This window comes from Eumetopias jubatus, unplaced genomic scaffold (genome assembly GCF_037043125.1).
Source record: "Eumetopias jubatus isolate StellerSeaLion01/CBP00866 unplaced genomic scaffold, mEumJub1_p1.0 scaffold_9, whole genome shotgun sequence".
NCBI classification, from domain to species: Eukaryota; Metazoa; Chordata; class Mammalia; order Carnivora; family Otariidae; genus Eumetopias; species Eumetopias jubatus.
Genome location: NW_028274815.1, coordinates 43,343,554 through 43,352,254, shown reverse-complemented (window position 1 = coordinate 43,352,254; position 8,701 = coordinate 43,343,554). Strand labels below are relative to the sequence as shown.

Genomic DNA, 8,701 nt, shown 5'->3' with positions numbered 1-8,701 from the left:
TCCTAGCCTGGTTATGAAAATAAAATGAAATAGCATGTATAAATGGCAAACACCAGGTTAAGAAATATTCCTTCTCTCTCATCTCCCCACTCTTGAAAGCAGCAGGGGTGAAACTCACATGGCATTCTAAGTACACATCTAGCATTTCTTCCCCATATCACACTAACCAAATTATACAACTCTGTTATACATGGAAAAGTCTTTTATTTGTGAATATGGCCATTTATCTTTCAATGCTTCTGGCAGCCAGAGTTTAATGTTTTAGCAGCACATGTGTCCACGGGTGAAGGTGAATATGTAGAAGATGAAAGCCTAGATAAACAAGGCTAATCTGGAGTATTTTCTTTTCTTTACTCCATGTCCATTGGTTTAATATTTTCCTTGAATGCTACAAAAATAGCAGAAGTGACAGGTCATATTCTGCTATGTCTTTGTGGTTTGCTTTGACTTTCCAGGTCATATGTAGAGATGGCACCTTCCCCGCTCCCTCCATCTCATGAAGACATGTTCCCATTCTGGTTTTCTGGATTTTCTCTGGTGCCTAGGTCCGAAGGCCCAATGGAATGCACTTATCTCTCTTTTTTAGTCATGGCAAAAATAAGGAAGAGGAAGAGGTTAAATCCACATGATTTTTAAATAGTATTATCTAATATGTGACTGATACGCTATGACTTCCAAAAGGAACTCAGAAGCAATTTGACTTAAACAGAGTTCTTAGTTTGAGTAGGCCAGACAAGTATCGTTTGGTGACTGTTATCATGACTTGTATTAAGTCAAGGTAGGGTGATCAAATGAGACAACTCCCAACTTTAAGTGGCTCAATACATTAAAGTTTGCTTTTCACTGAACTTAGAATCCAGTGGATCCACATTGACTGAGAGATGCTGGGAAGGGATCCTGTAACATATAGTCATTGAAAGTCTTAGGGCCGCTTTCCGAGCTACCCGGGGAAGGGTCCATACGGCGTTGTTTTGCGTTCCCGTCGTAACTTAAAGGGAAACTTTCACAATGTCCGGAGCCCTTGATGTCCTGCAAATGAAGGAGGAGGATGTCCTCAAATTCCTTGCAGCAGGAACCCATTTAGGTGGCACCAACCTTGACTTTCAAATGGAAAAGTACATCTACAAAAGGAAAAGTGATGGTATCTACATCATAAATCTGAAGAGAACCTGGGAGAAGCTTCTGCTGGCAGCTTGTGCCATTGTTGCCATTGAAAACCCAGCTGATGTCAGTGTCATATCGTCCAGGAATACTGGCCAGCGAGCTGTGCTGAAATTTGCTGCTGCTACCGGAGCCACTCCTATTGCCGGCCGCTTCACTCCTGGAACCTTCACTAACCAGATCCAGGCAGCCTTCCGGGAGCCGAGACTTCTGGTGGTTACTGATCCCAGGGCAGACCACCAGCCTCTTACAGAGGCATCCTATGTTAACCTGCCTACCATTGCTCTGTGTAACACAGACTGTCCTCTGCGCTATGTGGACATTGCCATCCCTTGCAACAACAAGGGAGCTCACTCAGTGGGTCTGATGTGGTGGATGCTGGCCAGGGAAGTTCTGCGCATGCGTGGCACCATTTCCAGAGAACACCCATGGGAGGTCATGCCTGATCTCTACTTCTACAGAGATCCTGAAGAGATTGAAAAGGAAGAGCAGGCCGCTGCTGAAAAGGCTGTGACCAAGGAGGAATTTCAGGGTGAATGGACAGCTCCAGCTCCTGAGTTCGCTTCAGCCTGAAGTCGCAGACTGGTCTGAAGGCGTGCAGGTGCCCTTGGTGCCTATTCAGCAGTTCCCTACTGAAGACTGGAACGCCCAGCCGGCCACTGAAGACTGGTCTGCAGCTCCCACTGCTCAGGCCACTGAATGGGTAGGAACAACCACTGAGTGGTCTTAAGCTGGTCTTCCACAAAGGCACACAAAATGGAAATAGAAATGGAAAAGGTTGACGGAAAATAAACAGTTGGTGAAAAAAAAAAAAAAAGAAAGTCTTAGGGCCCAACAATATGGAGGTTACTGTCTTGTGTAATCAGGTTGGTGGACCCAAAAAAGGGAAGGCACACCTGCTTTTTACTGCCTTGGCCTAAAGATAACCCACCTCACTTCTTCTGTTCATATTCCGTTGGTGAGAATTAATCACATGACTCACCTACTCACAAGGGGCTGGAATATAGTCCATTCATATACCCCGAGAAGAAGGGAACCTGATATTGGCAAGCACTCACATCTTGGCATATGACCTTAGTAGATTCAGGCTAATTAGACAAAAGCAATCATAGACCTAGGGCCAACTACATTATTAAAGTGACTTAGAACAAAATGAAAAGGAAGGGTTCCTTTTTCTAAAAGCAGGAAAATGGGGATAATAATTTTATCATAAGGTATTTATAATACATTTTTATGCTAAAGACATAAAAAGTACTAAAATATAAAAACATTTTCCATTGTTCCACAGACTCTCTCTTGACACAGAATGGTGGGTTTTGTTATTTAATGTCATCCTCCATGAGGCATGAAGACACTTGTAGGGCAGGTGTAGAGCATCACATGTTCCCAGAGTGCTGGCCCAGAAATCAGTGTGCATACATGACTCACTAGCTGCTGGGTTCCCTCTCTTGCCAGACACTGAACTGACCTGTCTCCCTGGCCATGAGTGGGGAAATCAATTCCCTGTCCCTCAGCTTTCCACTTCAACCCTGGCAAACAGGTGACTTTCAAGAGATGGCAACCTAGAACATGCTCAGTACTTGGATCTGGGATGGGCCAGAGCTTCACTCCCACCGATTCACCGGCCCAATGGCCATGGAGCTGCCAGCCTGGAACAGGGATGCTGTTAGCATGCCCTGACCTGAGGTGCCACGAAATGTGCAGGCCCAACCCTTAGTCTGCCCGTGACCAGGCCCCTGCTAGCTGCAGAGGGTGATGGTGGAATGCAGGTCTCCGCGTGAGAGAAGGACCTGCTTCCTACTCCAGCTGGAGAGCTGTAGCAGCCTGGCGTGGAAGAGGAAAAGGGAAGGCTGAGCAAGCCCAGAGTCCAGGAGGCTGGGAGACAGTAGGTGAGAACCCCTTGCTGGGGGAGCAGGGAGGTGATGGGAAGCTACATGGCTCCAAGCCATCAGCAGTTGCTCCACTTCACCTACAAACCGCAAATTCAGAGGTACAAATATTAAGTTTCAAGACAACAACTACAGAGCATTCAACTTTGTTCCAAGTATAGTCCCTGTGGAACTACATGGGTCACATGCCCATTAAGCTGGCCCTGTATGCACTGCACTGGGGTAGCCATTGCAGACTTCCTCAGAGATGCCCCAGTGGGGAAGTGGCCTTTAGGTGTCCTTCTTTGCTTTTTCATGTTTATCACATTAAAGTGTCACCATACAGGAGGTAAATCTAAAGGCTTTTAACATAGGTGTCCCTTCAAAATCATGAATCATACATTCTGCCCCATGCCATTGATATAAATGATTCTTCCTTCTCTGAAATGATTTTTTCTTCTAAAGTTTTTGTTTGTTTTTGATACTTTAAGGGATTATTTCTATATTACCTCTTCCTAAAGGCTTTCTATGATCATCCCGAGGGAAAAGACTCCTCCTTCCTTTCTTTACTTGAGGGATAGTAGCCTACATATCACAATCTCCCCAGAACATTTTGAAAACTATCTATGCTTACCCACATCCTCCACACTGAAGACTAAGGCATAAGAGACATATATAGATTGAAAGATTTCTCAGTATAATCTTTGAGGTCTCTACAATTATGCCTAGACTTTATGTAGACATCTTTCTTCTATTAAGTTTTACTTATGTTTTTCATTATATTTGGGCTGGTGCTAATAATCTCCCCTGTATTGAACACAACATTTGCACAGAATGAGGTCTTATTTACCTTTATTTTCCTGTGTTACATATATCCTTATCTAGTACATAGTAGGTAATACTTAATAAATATTTGTGATTTGAATCAATGAATTTAGACTAATATAAAGTTTGCATATTAAACTTGTGCAAAGATAAGAACTTAGCACAGTCTGATGTGTCAAATGTCTGAAATTGCTTTGGGATGATCATAGATCCTAAAGTCTTATCTTAGATTAAAACGAGCCATTCTTTCTTTTTGGGGAAGAAAGCCAGTTTCTGGGGAGCTTGACATGCTTTACAATCTGCCTCCTTTAAAGAGGTATAAACCTGGATCCGGTAAGTCTTTGTGTATGCCTTTTCTGTGTTGTTTTCTCTCTCAGTCCACATTTTGTTTGCTTTTGTAGGTTTAGAAGTTATGTATCCACTTGACTAAAATGGTGATCCTGACGTTGTTGAGGTCCCCAAAGCCAGACTATACAAATGTTTGCACATTTTCTTAATTTATTTAGCCAATTGACTATAGCATCTGCCTTCGATACGGCAAATTCCCTCTGGTTTGCACCAGCTCCTGCAATTCTTGTAAAAGCCAAGGTGGTTTCTCACCTTCTGTTGCATTATGTCCACAAAGCATCCACCACAGACAGCTTTGGACTAATAGTACTCTGGCTTTTAATTTATCAACTAACCTAAAATGTGCCCATGAGCCAGAAACTCTTAATGATACAAGACAGTTCTTAAAAAGAATTACTCAACAATGATAAATTACAATATTACAGTGCACTGTCATAAAGCTGGAACTTTTAACAGAATAAGAAGGTGATTCAGCCAAATTAGTCAGTTATGATACTCTCACTTATTGTCAAGTGCCTTCAACTGTTATTCTTTTACACATCTTTGTGAATAAAGCTTTTTAAGACCTAGGGAGGCTGTGGGGAAAGACTGAAGAAGAGAAACTGCTGGCCATTCATGGGTAAAATAATTTCTTCATTTTGAGAAAGTAATAAATTAGACAAAGGGGTCTAAAATTTTTGTTCATATGCACACACACACACATCTAAAACAGAAACTTTTAAACTTGAATGTATGTCTTAAGTCCACCATGTTACCTATATGAACTTAGGCAATTATTTAACTGTCCTGATTCTTATTTTTATTACCTATAAAGTAGAAGTACTAATTAATAGCTCACTGTGTTGTTGAAAGAAATGAGATATGATGCAGAAGTGTTTTGCTTGGGGTAGCACATAGCAGTTTTCAGCTAACTAAATCAAAACAATATAAATATTTTTAGTTATTAAATAAAACTGTTTATAAAGCAGCTTTTGATCACTTTCTAGCCCTTTAATACCTAATTTTCTTCATGAAATTTATTATTAGATATTATTTATTTGTTTAATTCCATCTTTGTAGTATATTTTATTCATGAGGTATCCAGAGAAACAGTCAAAGGTAACTCTTTGCTCAGTTAAACAAGTAACCTTTTTTTCCTAACAAGAAAGTTAGAATTTTGTGGGAGAGCTCCAAATGTGTTCACACTATTGGGTCCATTATTTGATGAGTGAAGCCATTAATTCTATCAGGGAAATAAAGTGTTTTTTTTTTTTTTCCTTCCCTTTGGTGGCTGTCTTAACATTTAGTGGAAAATAAGCCTAGTTGTTCTTTTAAGCTTTTTCCCAAAACTTGTCCATCTAACTCTTCATCTTTGCCTTGATCATCTCTCTAATTCTTTTGGTGCTCCTAGTTGCCATAAGGCTGTCCCCAACCTGGCTGCCATATAAGTCCTTCAGAGCTATTAGCTAAGAAAGGCTGTATTCTTTAACAGGCATTTCAATGTTTGTGAAGTACTCTAAAAGATGTCCTAGATTAGAACTCACATTAAATCACTAGTTTTAATGGTCAACAGTTAGGTGCTGAGTATGCTGGGGGAAATACTTGGGGAACTAGAAGCTTAGCTGCGTAACTCTAAAGTATACTCATAAAAGCAATTCAGGTTTCCTTTATGGGGCTACTGCTGACCATTTTATTCTGTCTCTAGTTCTCCTGATCAATCCTAAAATGAATTTCTCTCTTTGTAACTTGGTGTTTTTCATTATTTGAGAATGTGTCTAGCCATGTGAAAAGGAAAACAGACTAAAGCCTAGCAAATCTGCTTGAAGATGGAGGGGTTTTCAGAAAGATGGAAAGTTTTTAAAGAGTTAAATTAAGGAAGAGTATGTCTCTAAAGAGAGTCTTGCAGACAGATCATAGGCCAATTCCAAAGTTCTGTGTCTGCAGAAAGGCTCATGCACACAGAAATGGGGTCACTTTCTTTGTCCAGCTGTACATACAAGAGCTTTGTAATCCTTAATAATCAGTTTGGTGAAAAGTAACTCTGAAATAGCTATCAGTCAATTATTCTAATAAATATTCTAATATTCTAATAACACAAGATACTGCTCTAAATGCTTTGTATATATTGATTTATTTTATCTTGGCATTGATTTTATAAAATGAATTGCAGCATTTTTACTCATTTTATATATGAGGAAACATAAGTAACTTGCCCAAAATCACAGGGCTAGAAAGAGGGAAAAGTAGTATTTTAACATAGGTACTTAAATCTGTGCTTTTACAAACAGGTATGATTTCCCCTAATTCCAATAAATTATGTGTTTGAATGCATAGATTAAATCATAATGTGTCAAGCATGTTACATAATTAAGTCAAATTAAGTTCTAAGGATATGAATTGCTTTAGCTTTGATTAAAATCAAAACAAAGCATTTAAAATATATTTTTTTGTAATAGGGTTGTCATACACATGAAAAATTTTTGATGAGTTGAATAAAAATGTCACACTTCATGACCTTAACATTGGTGCATCCACTGTCCAAGTGTCCTTCTAGCTACTGACCTAATTATCAGAAAAAGTATAAGGTCAAAAGAGAACTTGGAGAAAGAGACAAATGGTATTTCTCTATGCCTCACAGATTACATTGCTACCCAGGAATTTGTCCATCTAAGGATCAATTCCTAGGGGGAGAGGCCAGGATTTTAATGTGAGAATTAGAACCTAGAACCTAATTCCAAGGAAAGGAGCCTAGATAAGACTCCAGGGGATAGGTTAGTTTTCAGAAGCAGCCACTGTCAGTTCCAGGATGCTTGCCAAAACAACTGAGCAATAGTGATCAACAAACAAAATAAAATCCATTTGTGTTGAACTAATTTGTTATACTAATATGCAATTATCTAAATTTACTAGTAAAGTAGGTATTCATTTTATTCAATTCTGGTGCTTGAAATAGTGACACACTGCTTAAACAGCAGTCAATCATGAGCATGTCTAGCTGTCTGGAACAATGAAAATTCTGGGGGGGAAAAAGAACATAATCTTCCAAGCAGTTAAAATGATATGTAGGTACTAAAATGCCACTGAAGATTTGGTTAAGACCTTTGATCAGATTCAACAAAATTTCATCAACATTAATAAAAGACGTTTTCTGCCTGTTAGTGAAATCAGCATAGTGGATTTTTATCAAAACCAGAGATTATGTTTGAAATGGTACATTTGAAAGGTTATGTGCTAAACAAAATAATGCCTCCCCGCAAGACATACATGCTCTCATCCCCAGAAACTGTGACTATATTACCTCACCTGGCAAAGTGTAATTAAGGTAGACAATGGAATTAACTTTGCTAATTATCTACTCATGAATAATCCAGGTGGACCTGATATAATCACCAGAGGCTTTGAGTGGGTGGGTCACTAAAAGGGAGACAGAAGAGAGTTAACAAGTCCGAGATTAAGAAGGTCCGCTGGCTTTAAAAATGGAAGGGGGCTATGAACCATGAATGTGGACAGTCTCTATAAAATAGGAATGGAAAGAAATTCTCCCTGAGAGCCTCCAAAAAGAAACACAGACCTGCCAACAGGTTTGATTGATTTTTAATCCAGTGAAACCCAATTTAGACTTCTGACCTCTAGATCTGTGAGGTAAAAAACTTGAGGTAATTTATAGCTGTGATAAGAAATTAATATAGGCTAATTACAAACAGGTATGATTTCCCCCATGAAAAATACAGTTTGGGAGACTTGATGAAGGAACCTCCAAAAGGGATACGCAACCATCATTTGAAGCTTGATCGTCGTGCCATTTATTATCCTCTTTGTGCTCAGATCCCACTCCTCAGCCTCTCTGCCCTATTCAGTGGGTCAAGGTGGTAACCCTGCACATTTAATCTTCCATGTTCCTGGGTGAGCTGGTTTCCACCCAGGTTCAGCCAATGAGGCAGTAATGAGAGTTTGCTAGTGAGGGCATCTCTGGTCACCTCATTCTGCTTCTGTTGGTATCTTTGCGGGTGAGTCAGGTCTTATTTGTGCTTCAGGTAAAACTACAGGGGAATGCTTGGCAGTTTGATCTACCCTTTCTGTGGTCCCATCTTGCGCTGGATGTCCCTCTGGATGGCCTCAGGTTCTTAGAAATGTATCCATGGTTCTTTAGTCCTTTCAACTGTTGCTTATCATTGAAGAATCTTATTTTCACCTAACAGTCTCCTCAGCTTTCCTATCACGCATGCAACCAAATCCTTTGATTAAATTCCCTCTATTTCATATACCCAGATAACTTTTGTTTTCATAACTGGAGACTGTGATGGATAATAATTTTCCAAAGAGTAGGAGATTTCTTAGGTAACTTTAGTTATAACAGCCGTAGTTCTTGGTGAGGAATATTACCTTTTGGAGACTACCAGCAAAGGACTCGTGGAAAAGGAAAAAAAAAAAATAGGGAACAGTCCTGTATGACATGATAAAGATGAAGTTGATGATGATAATGCTGTTGCTGTTGTCACTTGCTATGGCAATGGCAACAG

General features: G+C 39.8%; 1 pseudogene; it reads left to right on the top strand.

Moving 5' to 3' along the window:
• The first annotated feature begins 937 nt into the window (after positions 1 to 937).
• LOC114223514 (small ribosomal subunit protein uS2 pseudogene) lies at positions 938 to 1,971 on the top strand (annotated as a pseudogene).
• Positions 1,972 to 8,701: the final 6,730 nt, after the last annotated feature.